Here is a 14571-nt window from a genome sequence, read left to right on the forward strand (position 1 = left end):
GGACCAGCAGCATCCACATTCCCTGGGATGTTGCTAACCATGCAAATTCTGGGGTCCCATGCCGGACATACTGACTCAGAAATCCTGGGGATGAGGCCGAGCAATCCAGGTTTTGACAAAGACTGCCATATGATTCTGATGCATGCTTAAATTTAGGTGGCATGGATCCAGCTTAAATTTGGGGGACATGGATCTAGATTTTCTCAATGCTTTTGGCTCAGCGTCCCATGTGATCTTTCTTCAGAAGATTAGGCTGGACCAGCTGTGAGCTAGGAAGACTTCTTTCTCTCTTTAGCTCAAGGCCTAAACAAGAGGCTGCTCAGTTGCCTGCTCTGTCTCCCCTCCCACACCCGCACCTAGATCTCCTATGGCCTTGCAAACCCCTTAGTGCACACGCCCATCTCACCACAGCAGATGTGTACAATGTGGGGAGCACAGAGAGACAAGGGAGAAACCAGGAAAGAGGGATGATCTTGCCCTGTCCATTTCTCTTAAAATCCCTTTGACTCCTCTCCTTAAAAACTGTAGTGTTCTCTCAAGGTTGCCATATTGTCCTTGATCCACATCAATGTTCCTCTTCCTTGGAGAGAAGCGGGAGATGTGGGCAGCTTCCTTTGCCCCAGAGAGGTTGCAGTGGAAGCCCAGCACTAGACCAAACCCTGTCCTGGGACAGCCTTCCACCCCAGCCTTGGCACCAATGCTCGGGGAAGAGATGCAGGGGACCTTGCCAGTGGTGGCTGTGGATGATTCTTTATTTTCATTTTTTATTATTTATTTATTTATTATATTTTAAGTTCTAGGGTACATGTGCACAACGTGCAAGTTTGTTACATATGTATACATGTGCCATGTTGTTGTGCTGCACCCATTAACTCGTCATTTACATTAGGTATATCTCCTAATCCTATCCCTCCCCCCTGCCCCCACCCCACAACAGGCACTGGTGTGTGATGTTCCCCTTCCTGTGTCCAAATGTTCTCATTGTTCAATTCCCACCTATGAGTGAGAACATGCGGTGTTTGGTTTTCTGTTCTTATGATAGGTTGCTGAGAATGATAGTTTCCAGGGCATCCATGTCCCTAAAAAGGACATGAACTCATCCTTTTTTATGGCTGCATAGTATTCCATGGTGTATATGTGCCACATTTTCTTAATTTTGTCTGTCATTGATGGACATTTGGGTTGGTTCCAAGTCTTTGCTATTGTGAATAGTGCTGCAATAAACATATGTGTGCATGTGTCTTTATAGCAGCAAGATTTATAATCCTTTGGGTATGTACCCAGTAATGGGATGGCTGGGTCAAATGGTACTTCTAGTTCTAGATCCTTGAGGAATCGCCACAGTCTTCCACAATGGTTGAACTAGTTTACAGCCCCACCAACAGTGTAAAAGTGTTCCTATTTCTCCACATCCTCTCCAGCACCTGTTGTTTCCTGGCTTTTTAATGATCGCCATTCTAACTGGTGTGAGATGGTATCTCATTGTGGTTTTGATGTGCATTTCTCTGATGGCGAATGATGATGAGCATTTTTTCATGTGTCTGGTGGCTGCATAAATGTCTTCTTTTGAGATGTGTCTGTTCATATCCTTTGCCCACTTTTTGATGGGGTTGTTTGTTTTTTTCTTGTAAATTTGTTTGAGTTCTTTGTAGGTTCTGGATATTAGCCCTTTGTCAGATGAGTAGATTGCAAAAATATTCTCCCATTCTGTAGGTTGCCTGTTCACTCTGATGGTAGTTTCTTTTGCTGTGCAAAAGCACTTCAGTTTAATTAGATCCTATTTGTCAATTTTGGCTTTTGTTGCCATTGCTTTTGGTGTTTTAGACATGAAGTCCCTGTCCATGCCTATGTCCTGAATGATATTGCCTAGCTTTTCTTCTAGGGTTTTTATGGTTTTAGGTCTAAGATTTAAGTCTCTAATCCATCTCGAATTAATTTTTGTATAAGGTGTAAGGAAGGGATTCAGTTTCCACTTTCTACATATGGCTAGCCAGTTTCCCCAGAACCATTTATTAAATGGGGAATCCTTTCCCCATTTCTTGTTTTTGTCAGGTTTGTCAAAGACCAGATGGTTGTAGATGTGTGGTATTATTTCTGAGGGCTCTGTTCTGTTCCATTGGTCTATATCTCTGTTTTGATACCAGTATCATGCTGTTTTGGTTACCATAGCCTTGTAGCATAGTTTGAAGTCAGGTAGCGTGACGCCTCCAGCTTTGTTCTTTTGACTTAGGATTGTCTTGGCAATGTGGGCTCTTTTTTGGTTCCATATGAACTTTAAAGTAGGTTTTTCCAATTCTGTGAAGAAAGTCATTGGTAGCATGATGGGGATGGTATTGAATCTGTAAATTACCTTGGGTAGTATGGACATTTTCATGATATTGATTCTTCCTATCCATGAGCATGGTATGTTCTTCCATTTGTTTGTGTCCTCTTTTATTTCGTTGAGCACTGGTTTGTAGTTCTTCCTTTTTTTTTTTTTTTAATTATACTTTAAGTTCTAGGGTACATGTGGATAACATGCAGGTTTGTTACATATGTATACCTGTGCCATGTTGGCGTGCTGCACCCATCAACTCGTCAGCACCCATCAACTCGTCATTTACATCCGGTATAACTCCCAATGCAATCCCTCCCCCCTCCCCCCTCCCCGTGATAGGCCCTGGTGTGTGATGTTCCCCTTCTTGAGTCCAAGTGATCTCATTGTTCAGTTCCCACCTATGAGTGAGAACATGCAGTGTTTGCCTTTCTGTTCTTGCGATAGTTTGCTGAGAATGATGGTTTCCAGCTGCATCCATGTCCCTACAAAGGACACAAACTCATTCTTTTTTATGGCTGCATAGTTTTCCATGGTGTATATGTGCCACATTTTCTTAATCCAGTCTGTCACTGATGGACATTTGGGTTGATTCCAAGTCTTTGCTATTGTGAATAGTGCTGCAATAAACATACGTGTGCATGTGTCTTTATAGCAGCATCATTTATAATCCTTTGGGTAGATACCCAGTAATGGGATGGCTGGGTCATATGGTACTTCTAGTTCTAGATCCTTGAGGAATAGTAGTTCTTCTTGAAGAGGTCCTTCACATCACTTGTAAGTTGGATTCCTAGGTATTTTATTCTCTTTGAAGTATTGTGAATGGAAGTTCATGCATGATTTGGCGCTCTGTTTGTCTGTTATTGATGTATAAGAATGCTTGTGATTTTTGCACAATGATTTTGTTTCCCAAGACTTTGCTGAAGTTATCAGCTTAAGGAGATTTTAGGCTGAGACGATGGGGTTTTCTAAATATACACTCAAGTCATCTGCAAACAAGGACAATTTGACTTCCTCTTTTCCTAATTGGATACCCTTTATTTCTTTCTCTTGCCTGATTGCGCTGGCCTGAACTTCCAACACTATGTTGAATAGGAGTGGTGAGAGAGGGCATCCCTGTCTTGTGCCAGTTTTCAAGGGGAATACTTCCAGTTTTTGCCCATTCAGTATGATATTGGCTGTGGGTTTGTCATAAATAGTTCTTATTATTTTGAGATACATTCCATCAATACCGAATTTGAGAGTTTTTAGCATGAAGCGGTATTGAATTTTGTCAAAGGCCTTTTCTGCATCTATTGAGATAATCTTGTGGTTTTTGTCCTTGATTCTGTTTATATGATGGATTACGTTTTATTGATTTGCATATGTTGAACCAGCCTTGCATCCCAGGGATGAAGCCCACTTGATCATGGTGGATGAGCTTTTTGATGTGCTGCTGAATTCAGTTTGGCAGTATTTTATTGAGGATTTTTGCATCGATGTTCATCAGGGATATTGGTCTAAAATTCTCTTTTTTGTTGTTGTTTTGTCTCTGCCAGGCTTTGGTATAGGGATGATGTTAGCCTCATAAAATGAATTAGGGAGGATTCCCTCTTTTTCTATTGTTTGGAATAGTTCCAGAAGGAATCGTACTAGCTCCTCCTTGTACCTCTAGTAGAATTCGGCTGTGAATCCATCTGGTCCTGGACTTTTTTTAGTTGGTAGGCTATTAATTAGTGCCTCAATTTCAGAGTCTGTTATTGGTCTATTCAGGGATTCAACTTCTTCTTGGTTTAGTCTTGGGAGAGTGTATGTGTCCAGGAATTTATCCATTTCTTCTAGGTTTTCTAGTTTATTTGCATAGAGGTGTTTATAGTATTCTCTGATGGTAGTTTGTATTTCTCTGGGGTCGGTGGTGATATCTCCTTTATCAATTTTTTTGCATGTATTTGATTCTTCTCTCTTTTCTTCTTTATTAATCTTGCTAGCAGTCTATCAATTTTGCTGATCTTTTCAAAAAGCCAGCTCCTGGATTCACTGATTTGTTTGAAGGATTTTTTGTGTCTCTGTCTCCTTCAGTTCTGCTTTGATCTTCGTTATTTCTTGCCTTCTGCTAGCTTTTGAATGTGTTTGCTCTTGCTTCTCTAGTTCTTTTAATTGTGATGTTAGGGTGTCAGTTTTAGACCTTTCCTGCTTTCTCTTGTGGGCATTTAGTGCTATAAATTTCCCTCTGCACACTGCTTTAAATGTGTCCCAGAGATTCTGGTATGTTGTATCTTTGTTCTCATTGGTTTCAAAGAACATCTTTCTTTCTGTCTTCATTTCGTTATGTACCCAGTAGTCATTCAGGAGCAGGTTGTTCAGTTTCCATGTAGTTGAGTGGTCTTGAGTGAGTTTCTTAATCCTGAGTTCTAGTTTGATTGCACTGTGGTCTGAGAGACAGTTTGTTATAATTTCTGTTCTTTTACCCTTGCTGAGAAGTGCTTTACTTCCAACTATATGGTCCATTTTGGAATAAGTGCGATGTGGTGCTGAGAAGAATGTATATTCTGTTGATTTGGGGTGGAGAGTTCTGTAGATGTCTATTAGGTCTGCTTGGTGCAGAGTTGAGTTCAATTCTTGGATATCCTTGTAAACTTTCTGTCTCATTGATCTGTCTAATGTTGACAGTGGGGTATTAAAGTCTCCCATTATTACTGTGTGGGAGTCTGAGTCTCTTTCTAAGTGTCTAAGGACTTGCTTTATGAATTTGGGTGCTCTTGTATTGGGTGCATATATATTTAGGATAGTTAGCTCTTCTTGTTGAATTGATCCCTTTACCATTATGTAATGACTTTCTTTGTCTCTTTTGATCTTTGTTGGTTTAAAGTCTGTTTTATCAGAGACTAGGATTGCAACCCCTGCTTTTTTTGTTTTCCATTTGCTTGGTAGATCTTCTTCCATCCCTTTATTTTGAGCTTATGTGTGTCTCTGCATGTGAGATGGGTCTCCTGAACACAGCACACTGATGGATCTTGACTCTTTATCCAATTTGCCAGTCTGTGTCTTTTAATTGGAGCATTTAGCCCATTTACATTTAAGGTTAGTATTGTTATGTGTGAACTTGATCCTGTCATTATGATGTTAGCTGTTTATTTTGCTTGTTAGTTGATGCAGTTTCTTCCTAGCATCAATAGTCTTTACATTTTGGCATGTTTTTGCTGTGGCTGGTACCAGTTGTTCCTTTCCATGTTTAGTGCTTCCTACAGGCGCTCTTGTAGGGCAGGCTTGGTGGCAACAAAATCTCTCAGCATTTGCTTGTCTGTAAAGGATTTTATTTCTCCTTCACTTATGAAACTTAGTTTGTCTGGATATGAAATTCTGGGTTGAAAATTCTTTTCTTTAAGAATGTTGAATATTGGCCCCCACTCTCGTCTGGCTTCTAGAGTTTCTGCTGAGAGATCCACTGTTAGTATGATGGGCTTCCCTTTGTGGGTAACCCTACCTTTCTCTCTGGCTGCCCTTAACATCTTTTCCTTCATTTCAACTTTGGTGAATCTGATAATTATGTGTCTTGGAGTTGCTCTTCTTGAGAAGTATCTTTGTGGTGTTCTCTGTATTTCCTGAATTTGAATGTTGGCCTGCCTTGCTAGGTTGGGGAAGTTCTCCTGGATGATATCCTTCAGAGTGTTTTCCAACTTGGTTCCATTCTCTCTATCACTTCAGGTACACAATCAGACATAGATTTGGTCTTTTCACAGAGACCCATATTTCTTGGAGGCTTTGTTCATTTCTTTTTACTCTTTTTTCTCTAAACTTCTCACTCATTTCATTCATTTGATCTTCAATCACTGATACCCTTTCTTCCAGTTGATCAAGTCAGTTACTGAAGCCTGTGCATTTTTTCACATAGTTCTCGTGGGATGACTCTCTCTTTAACACCTGCAGAGCCCATGGACCCTGGCTGTCATCAGGTTCAACCTCATATTCAACTGCTGGGCCTTGTCTTCTCACCACACACTCTCTCCAAATCAGCGATGGTGGGGAACTGAGAAGCCAGAAGCCATTGTGGAAGAACTCCAAGAAAAAAAATCTCCAGGTTATCACATCTACAGGCTGAGCAAGATTTGAGGCTGGGAAGAGGTGGATCCCAGAATTAGAAGAAGGTGGGTGAAACCAGTGTTTCTTCTGCTGTGTTAGAGTCACATGTGAAGCTTGAAGGACAATTGACTCCTAGGCCCACCCCCAGATATTCTGATGTGCTTGGTCTAGGGTGCAGCCTGGGCATTGGAATTTTAATAGGTAAAAAAATCTGAGAAGTAGAATCCCTGGCCTAAAGCAATGGTTCTCAAGTTTGAATATCCATCAGAATGTACAGAGGGCTTGTTAAAACAGATTTCTGGACTTGTCTCTGGAGATTACGGTCAGTAAGTCTGTAATGGGGCCTGAGAATTTACTTTTTTCTTTTTTTTTTTCTTTTTTTTAAGAAAAGGCCTTGCTCTGTCACTCAGGCTGGAGTGCAGTAGCATGATCATGGTTCACTGCAGCCTCAACCTTCTGGGCTCAAGTGATCCTCCCACTTCAGTCTCCTGAGTAGCTGGCACCACAGGTGCATGCCACCACACCTGGCTAATTAAAAAAAAAAAAAATATATATATATATATGTGTGTGTGTGTGTGTGTGTGTGTGTGTATATATATATATATATATATATATATATATATATATATATAGTAGAAATGGGTGTCTTGTCATGTTGCCTAGGTTGGCCTCAAAGTGACCCTCTTGCCCCAGCCTCCCAAAGTGCTGGGATTACATGTGTGACCTGTGATCCCACCATGCCTGACCTAGATTTGCATTTCTAGTAAGTTTTGAGAATCACTGGTCTACAGGAATTCTCTGAAATGTAATTTGTTTATATTTTTAAGTACACAAAGTTTGCCTACCCCTGGCCCCTTATTTCCCCCATTTCTCTTCCCAAAAGGAACAACAGTATCAGATTCTCATGTCACTTTGAACATAGAACACACACACACACACACACACTTTTTTTTACACAGGTGAGTGAATACAATACACATTGTCTTCCATTGCTTTTGTCACTGAACCTCATACCCAGGAGATTCTTCTCCACCAGCAAGCACATGGGAATAAGCATTTAGGCAGTGACTGTAGCCTCTCGATGTGGTGGAAACAGAGAAGTATCAATAAGGTGCACACCTGAAGATTCTAACCTTGAGTTTGTCTAAGGCTCTGATTCCTTAATTTGATACCCCCTCCTGTGTCAGCCCCATGACTTGGCCTGCTGGTTCCTTCTCACGTATTTGCCTTTCATGACCTGCACATGTCATCCATGGCATCCAGTTTTGACCCAGACCTGTTTCTGGTTCTCCTTTCCTGACGCAAACTCAACATTCCAGAAATCTTATGCTCTGATTTCACCAAGACAGGGCAGGGCCCAGGCATCTCAACTGCATGGACCCTGGTGGTCACTGACGCAAACCTTTTAGGTTCAGTGGCTACATGAATAAGTTAATTTGGTGGTGCCGTGATCACAGAGATGTCCCTGTTGCCTAATTCTGGGGCACACTGTCTGCATGACAAAAGAGGTTGCTTCTGATCCCAGGCTATTTCCAGAACACCAAAGTCGGATTGGTTAGTGTCTCACAGATGGGCAAAAGTGGTTTTGGGAGATGTAAGAGGGTCTTAGGCAGTAGCACCGCAGGTCCCTCAGCATCACCTCATTTCCCCCACCCTGGCCCCTGTACCCCACTCCTCCTGTCTTGTCTTTCCCCAGCCTCTCTTTCCACCTCCCCTCCTCACTCCATACTTCTATCAAGGTGGTCATTTTTCCTCCTGCATCTCCGCCCTTTTTGCCTGCCTGGCCTCTGGCCTCTCCCAGGCACTCTCTCACCTCCCATTCTACAAACTCCAACATGACAAACCAAGGGGAAAGGGGCCCAGAGTTCTTCGCCCCCTCTGTCCCTTCTCTCTGTCCTGCTCATCTATCCCACTGTGCTTCATCATGTCCCAAAGCGAAAGAGGGCATTGGGCACATCTGTGTGAGATCCCTCACCATGGATCATCCAAGAGGCCACCTCTTCCCTGAAGACTTCCCATCCTCCATGGCAGGAAGTCATCAAAGAAAGACTGATGTCACACCTTTGAATTTTTTAAGCTTCTTCGGGGGAGTAGGGGGAGATCTGTGTTGAAACTTCAGAGTATAAATTGAGTACTTTTGAAAGCAAATAACAAAGCAATGGACTCAAAATAGCTTAAAAAAGAAAAGAAAAGAAATCATTATTTTCTCACAAATCTAGATATTAGCTCTGGTTTGAAATTACTCTTTAACATTCTCTTGTCATAATTCTTGATGATTTCACTATTCACGTGTTTCTATTTGTCTTTACATCCTAACATACAGCCTCAGAACTCAGGGGCTTGAAATCACAGTGACATTTTTTCCCATGATTCTGTGAGTTAGATGAGTGGTCCAAGGTGCTCTCACTCCCACATCTGGGGTTGGGGCCAGCAGTCAACTGTCAATTCACCTTTATGTGGCTGCTCATCCTCCAATTGGCTAGATAGACATGACATCTCATGCCTATCTCAGGCCAGTTACAAGAGTACAAAATAAAAGCTGTAAAGCATTTTAAAGTATAACCTCAGAAATCACATGATGCTGCTTTTGCAAGTAAGTCACAAAGCCAAGCCGTATTCAAGGAGTCAGGAAATAGAAACTACTTTTTTGGAAGAGCTACAAAGTCACATTGTAAAAGGCTGTGCGTACTAGGCTTGGGGGAGCTTGAGTCCATATTTTACCTTCTACCACAATGCACAAATTTCCTCTAGTTCCAAAGCCAAGTAGTCCCTTGAACTTCATCCCTCTAATAGTCTTGTCTTCCCCACACCTTGGTCACCCATGCCCATGATCATAGCTCCTGAATCTTACTATCACTAATATCTGTAGCTCTTCATACTCCCTGCTGCCAGCATCCAGCCTCTGACCACCACCTCCTACATTTACTACTCATTGACTCCAACACCTCAACTCTAACAGTTCTTTGACCCCAGTGGGACCTCCAATCCATTGATATTTTAATTTTCCACTGACCTTCAGTCTCCTCATGCCCTCACTTCCCATCATCTTAAAAACCCATGACCCATCATTACAGTCTCTCCCTTAAGCACACCCTCAATTCCTTTGCATTTTTCTGATCTTATCATGCCCACTTGGCAAAATTCTGGTCCTGGTTAGATCCAGCTCCCCACTTGCATCTGTGAAGTTGAATACAGCCGGAGAAAATCACACAACCACAGTGACTAGGGTGACTCTAAATGATGATAGCTGTATCCAAAGCATCCTTAATGCCCATCAACTGCATTCCCCTCTTTTAGACATTATTTCACACCTTTTGCCTTTTTCTTAAACCTCCAACACCACCTGTTATCCTCATTCTTAGCTGATGATCTTGTTTCCTATTTCACTGAGAAAATGAAAGCCATCAGAAGAAACTTTCTACAAGCCCCCACCTCCCACCTCCCCTGCTACCTGTCACTTTTTTCCTGGACATATCTCCTCTGCCTCCCACCTGTTACATGACTGGATTCTCCATGTTCCTGTCTAAACCCATCCCTTCCACTTGTGCAGGATCCCAACCTCTCTCACTCACTCAAGGACATTACTCTAGTGATTTTCTCTTATCTTGTCAGTTTTTCCTGCTCTATTGCATTATTCCTATCTGAGTTATTTAATTTAGAAGCTTCATCTGGGACCCAGATTCCTCCCATCTTTCTGCTGTGACATGTTCAGACCAGTTCTGCTCAGGGATATGGCTGCTGGTGTCACACCGAGGTATGAGGACATCTAACAGAGAAAAGGGCTGCTTCTCCTTTTTGCCAATTTATAGAAATAAGGAGCCCTGATGTTCTGTGAGAAAACAGCCACTTGTGAGGCAGATCCTCTGGGGAGACCAGGAGACAGCCCCTCCACCTTTCCTCCCTGGGCAAGCAGAGGGTAATATATGCTGCAGGGCAATGTGGATGATACAGGGAAGCCCCTTCCTTCAGGTCTTCTGGCACAGGGAAGTGCTTAGCAGAAAGCAGACACTGGGGGGCAGGATTTGAGAGTGTATGAATGAACCAAGAGCACAGTATCCCCTCCCAATGTCCCTCCCTGTCCCCAAACACACAAGTTTCTGGGGTGGTTCCTGCTGGCAGAGAGCCCGAGAGCATGGCCATTGAACCTGAAAAGGCTGGTGGCAAGGGCTGACAACTAGAACCTGGTAGGTCTGTAATCTACTCGCAAGAATGGGGCAGTGGCTCATTGTGGTTTGAACCTGGAAGGTGGGTAGGCAGGAATGAAGAGCTAATAATGATCCTTTGTACTCCAAACCTAAGCTGCAGACAGTCACAGGTATGCTCCTGTCACTTCTTACATCCAGTCTGAGTGCTCATGCTGGTATTTGTTCCCTTACACCTCATCCATCACACACCTATTAAGCATGTGTTCTCTCTGTCAAGCATGGAGTGGTTAAGAGTCCTAAAAGTTGAATTAGGTTGGGCCCGGAGGTAGTGTTATGCAAGGTGAGGTATGTGAACCAGCAGCAACTGCGTCACCTGGGAGCTTGTTGGAAATGAAGGTTCTCAGGCCCCATTGAAGGTTAGACCCAGGAATCTGTGTTTTAACAAGTCCTCCAGGTGCTTCTTGTTTATGCTAGAGTTTGAAAATCAGTACTGGACACTGGTGTTCAAAGTGATGGCAAGACCTGAGAGCTTACCAAAAATGCAGACTCTCAGGCCCCACCACAGGCTTACTGGGTGGGAGTCTGCATTTTTATCAGATTCCCAAGAGATTTGTTTGCACACGACAGTGTGAGACACCCTGTCTAGACGATCACGGTCTAGTGGGATAGAAGTCTGTGTGAGGTTCAAGAGAGACACAAAGGAAGTTAGCTGGCATCAAAAACACTTTGCAGAGATGTTTACCCTGGGGCTAGAGAAATGAGTTGGAGTCTGCCAGAGGACCAAGAGGGCCAGAGATGAATGAACGGTGCCACAGAACAACCCAGCACATCCCAGCACATTTCAGCTTGTAGATGTTCAGTAACCATTTTTTGGTTGGTTATGGGCTGTAGGGAGCAGGCTCACTAGGCTGCCCCAATAGATGGCTACTTCTGAGACCCAACCTGCAGCTTCACTTCATGGGAATAGCGAGAATCTGGGAGTCAGACACCTGACTTCAGATCTAGTTCCAGCACTGAGTTGGTGAAGCTGTGGAGGAAAAGTCATGCCTGCCTATTGCTGATGGGAAGGTAAATTGGGTCCCACTCCATGGAGGGCTGTTTGGCAATAGCTATCAGAATTTGAAGTGTATGCATGTTTTGTTCCAGCAATTCCACTTTTATGAATTTATCTTACAAATATTTACACATATGGCAGAAGATACAGGTTACAAGGATGTTCACTGCAATGTAAGGGACTGATTAAGTCCCCCTGGAATACTATGCAACTTTATGTGTTGACATGAAATGCCCCCCAGGTTGGGGTGCCAAGTGAATGAGCAAGGACCTTGTGCCGTATACACACTGCACACATTGGGTGAGCTGTGAAGGCACCTGTGTCTCTGGAAGAATAATTGGTGTGCCTGAGGAAGAAGAGGAATCTAAAAGTTTAGAAAATGTATCTGAGGGAATAATTGAGGAAAATTTCTCCAGTCTTGATAGTGATCTAGAAGTCCAAATACAAGAAGCTCAAAGAACACCTGGAAAATTCATCACAAAAAGATCATCATCTAGGCACATAGTCATCAAGTTATCTAAAGTCAAGGTGAAGGAAAGATTCTTAAGAGCTGTGAGGCAAAAGCTTCAGCTTTTCCTTTATAGGTAATCTACAAGGAAAACCTATCAGATTAACAGCAGAATTCTCAGCAGAAACCCTGCAAGTCAGAAGATATTGGGGTCCTATCGTTCGCCTCCTTAAAATAATTATCATCCAAGAGTTTTGGATCCAGTCCAACTAAGCTTCATTAATAAAGGAAGATAAAGTATTTTTCAGGTAAACGAATGCTGAGAGAATTCACCACTACCAAGCCAGCACTACAAGAACTGCTAAAAGAAGTCCTAAATTGTGAAATAAAACCTCAAAATATACCAAAATAGAACCTACTTAAAGCAAAAATCTCTCAGGACCTATAAAACAATAACACCATGAGAAGAAGTTATTCAGGCAACAACTAGCATGATGAATAGAACAGTACCTCACATCTTAATACTAACATTGAATATAAATGGCCTAGATGCTTCACTTAAAAGAAATAGAATGGCAGATAGATAAAAATCCACCAACAAAGTATCTGCTGTCTTCAAGAGACTCACCTAACACATAAGGAGTCTCATAAACTTAAGGTAAAGTGAGGGGCAGGGAAGATATTCCATGCAAATAGAAACCAAAAGCAAGCAGGAGTAGTTATTCTTATATCGGTCAAAACAGACTTAAAACCAACAACAGTTAAAAAAGACAAAGAGGAACATTATGTAATGATAAAAGTATTAGTCCAGCAGGAAAATATCACAATCCTAAATATATATGCATCTAACACTGGAGCTCCCAAATTTATAAGACAATTACTACTAGACCTGAGAAATGAGATTGATGGCAACACAATAGTCATAGGGGAAGTCAGTTCTCTTCTGACAGTACTAAACAGGTCATCAAGACAGAAAGTCAACAAAGAAACAATAGACTTAAACTATACCCTAGAACAAATGGACCTAACAGATGTTTACAGAACATTCTATCCAACAACTACAGAGTATACATTCCTTTCATCAGCTCATGGAACATTCTCCAAGATGGACTATATGATAGGCCGCCAAACAAGTTTCAATAAATTTAAGAAAATTGAAATTGTATTAAGTACCCTGTCAGACCACAGTGGAATACAACTGGAAATTAACTCTAAAAGTTAAAAGGAACTGCTGAAACTATACAAATACATGGAAATTAAATAATCTGCTCCCAAATGATCCTTGGGTTAACAATAAAATCATGAGGGAAATTTAGCAATTCTTTGAACTGAATGACAATAGTGACACAACTGATCAAAATCTCTAGGATACAGCAAAAGCGGTGCTAAGAGGAAAGTTCATAGCATTAACCCCCTACATCAAAAAGTCTGAAAGAGCACAAATAGACACTCTAAGGTCACACCTCAAGGAACCCGAGAAACAAGAACAAACCAAACCTGAACCAAGCAGAAGGAAAGAAATAATAAAGATCAGAGCAGAACTAAATAAAATTGAAACAAAAAAATACAAAAGCTAAATGAAACAAAAAGTTGGTTCTTTGAAAAGATAAACAAAATTGATAGAGCATTAGCAACATTAACCAAGAAAAGAAGAGAGAAGTTCCAAATAAGCTCAATTAGAAAAGAAATGGGAGATATTACAAACAATGCCACAGAAATACAAAAGATTATTCAAGGCCACTATGAGCAACCTTATGTGTACAAACTAGAAAACCTAGAGGAGATGGATAAATTCCTAGAAATATACCACCCTCCTAGGTTAAACCAGGAAGAAATAGAAACTCTGAACAGACCAATAACAAGCAGCAAGATTGAAATGGTAATTTTAAAAATTGCCAACAACAACAAAAAAAGTCCAGGACTAGATGGATTGACAGCTTGAATTCTATCAGGCATTCAAAGAAGAATTGGCACCAATCCTACTGAAACTATTCCAAAAGATAGAGAAAGAGGGAATCCTCCCTAAATCATTCTATGAAGCCAGTATTACTCTAATACCAAAATCAGGAAATGACATAATGAACAAAGAAAACTACTGATCAATATCCCTCATGAATGTGGATGCAAAAATCCTCAACAAAACACTAAGTAACCGAATTCAACAGCATATCAAAAAGGTAATGCACCATAATCAAGTAGGTTTCATACCAGCAAGGCAGGGCTGATTTAACATATGTAAGTCAATAAATGTGATATACCACATCAAGAGAATTAAAAACAAAAATCATATAATCATCTCAATAGATGCAGAAAAAGTATTTGACAAAATCCAGCATGCATTTATGATTAAAACCCTTAGCAAAATCAGCATAGAAGGGACATACCATAAGGTAATCAAAGTCATCTATGACAAACCCACAGCTAACATTATACTGAAAAGGGAAAAGTTGAAAGCATTTCCTCTGAGAACTGGAACAAGACAAGGATGCCCACTTTCACACTTCTATTTGACATATTACTGAAAGCTCTAGCCGGAGCAATCAGACAAGAG

The 14571-nt window shown here is 41.5% G+C and overlaps 1 protein-coding gene across 5 annotated transcripts in view; it reads left to right on the forward strand.

The window, feature by feature from the left end:
• Positions 1–14571, forward strand: part of CCR3 (C-C motif chemokine receptor 3) — a 141504-nt gene that overhangs the window by 85029 nt on the left and 41904 nt on the right. For 4 of the 5 annotated variants that reach the window (XR_012431824.1, XM_074033764.1, XM_065540495.2 and 1 more), the window contains exon 3: positions 6221–6438. The exons of the other annotated variant lie outside the window; for it this stretch is intronic. The gene's annotated coding sequence lies outside the window, so the exon portion shown is untranslated. The remainder of the gene's footprint in view (positions 1–6220; positions 6439–14571) is intronic. 5 annotated transcript variants of the gene reach the window in all.

The sequence above is a fragment of the Macaca fascicularis genome, chromosome 2, assembly GCF_037993035.2.
Source record: "Macaca fascicularis isolate 582-1 chromosome 2, T2T-MFA8v1.1".
Classification (NCBI taxonomy): domain Eukaryota; kingdom Metazoa; phylum Chordata; class Mammalia; order Primates; family Cercopithecidae; genus Macaca; species Macaca fascicularis.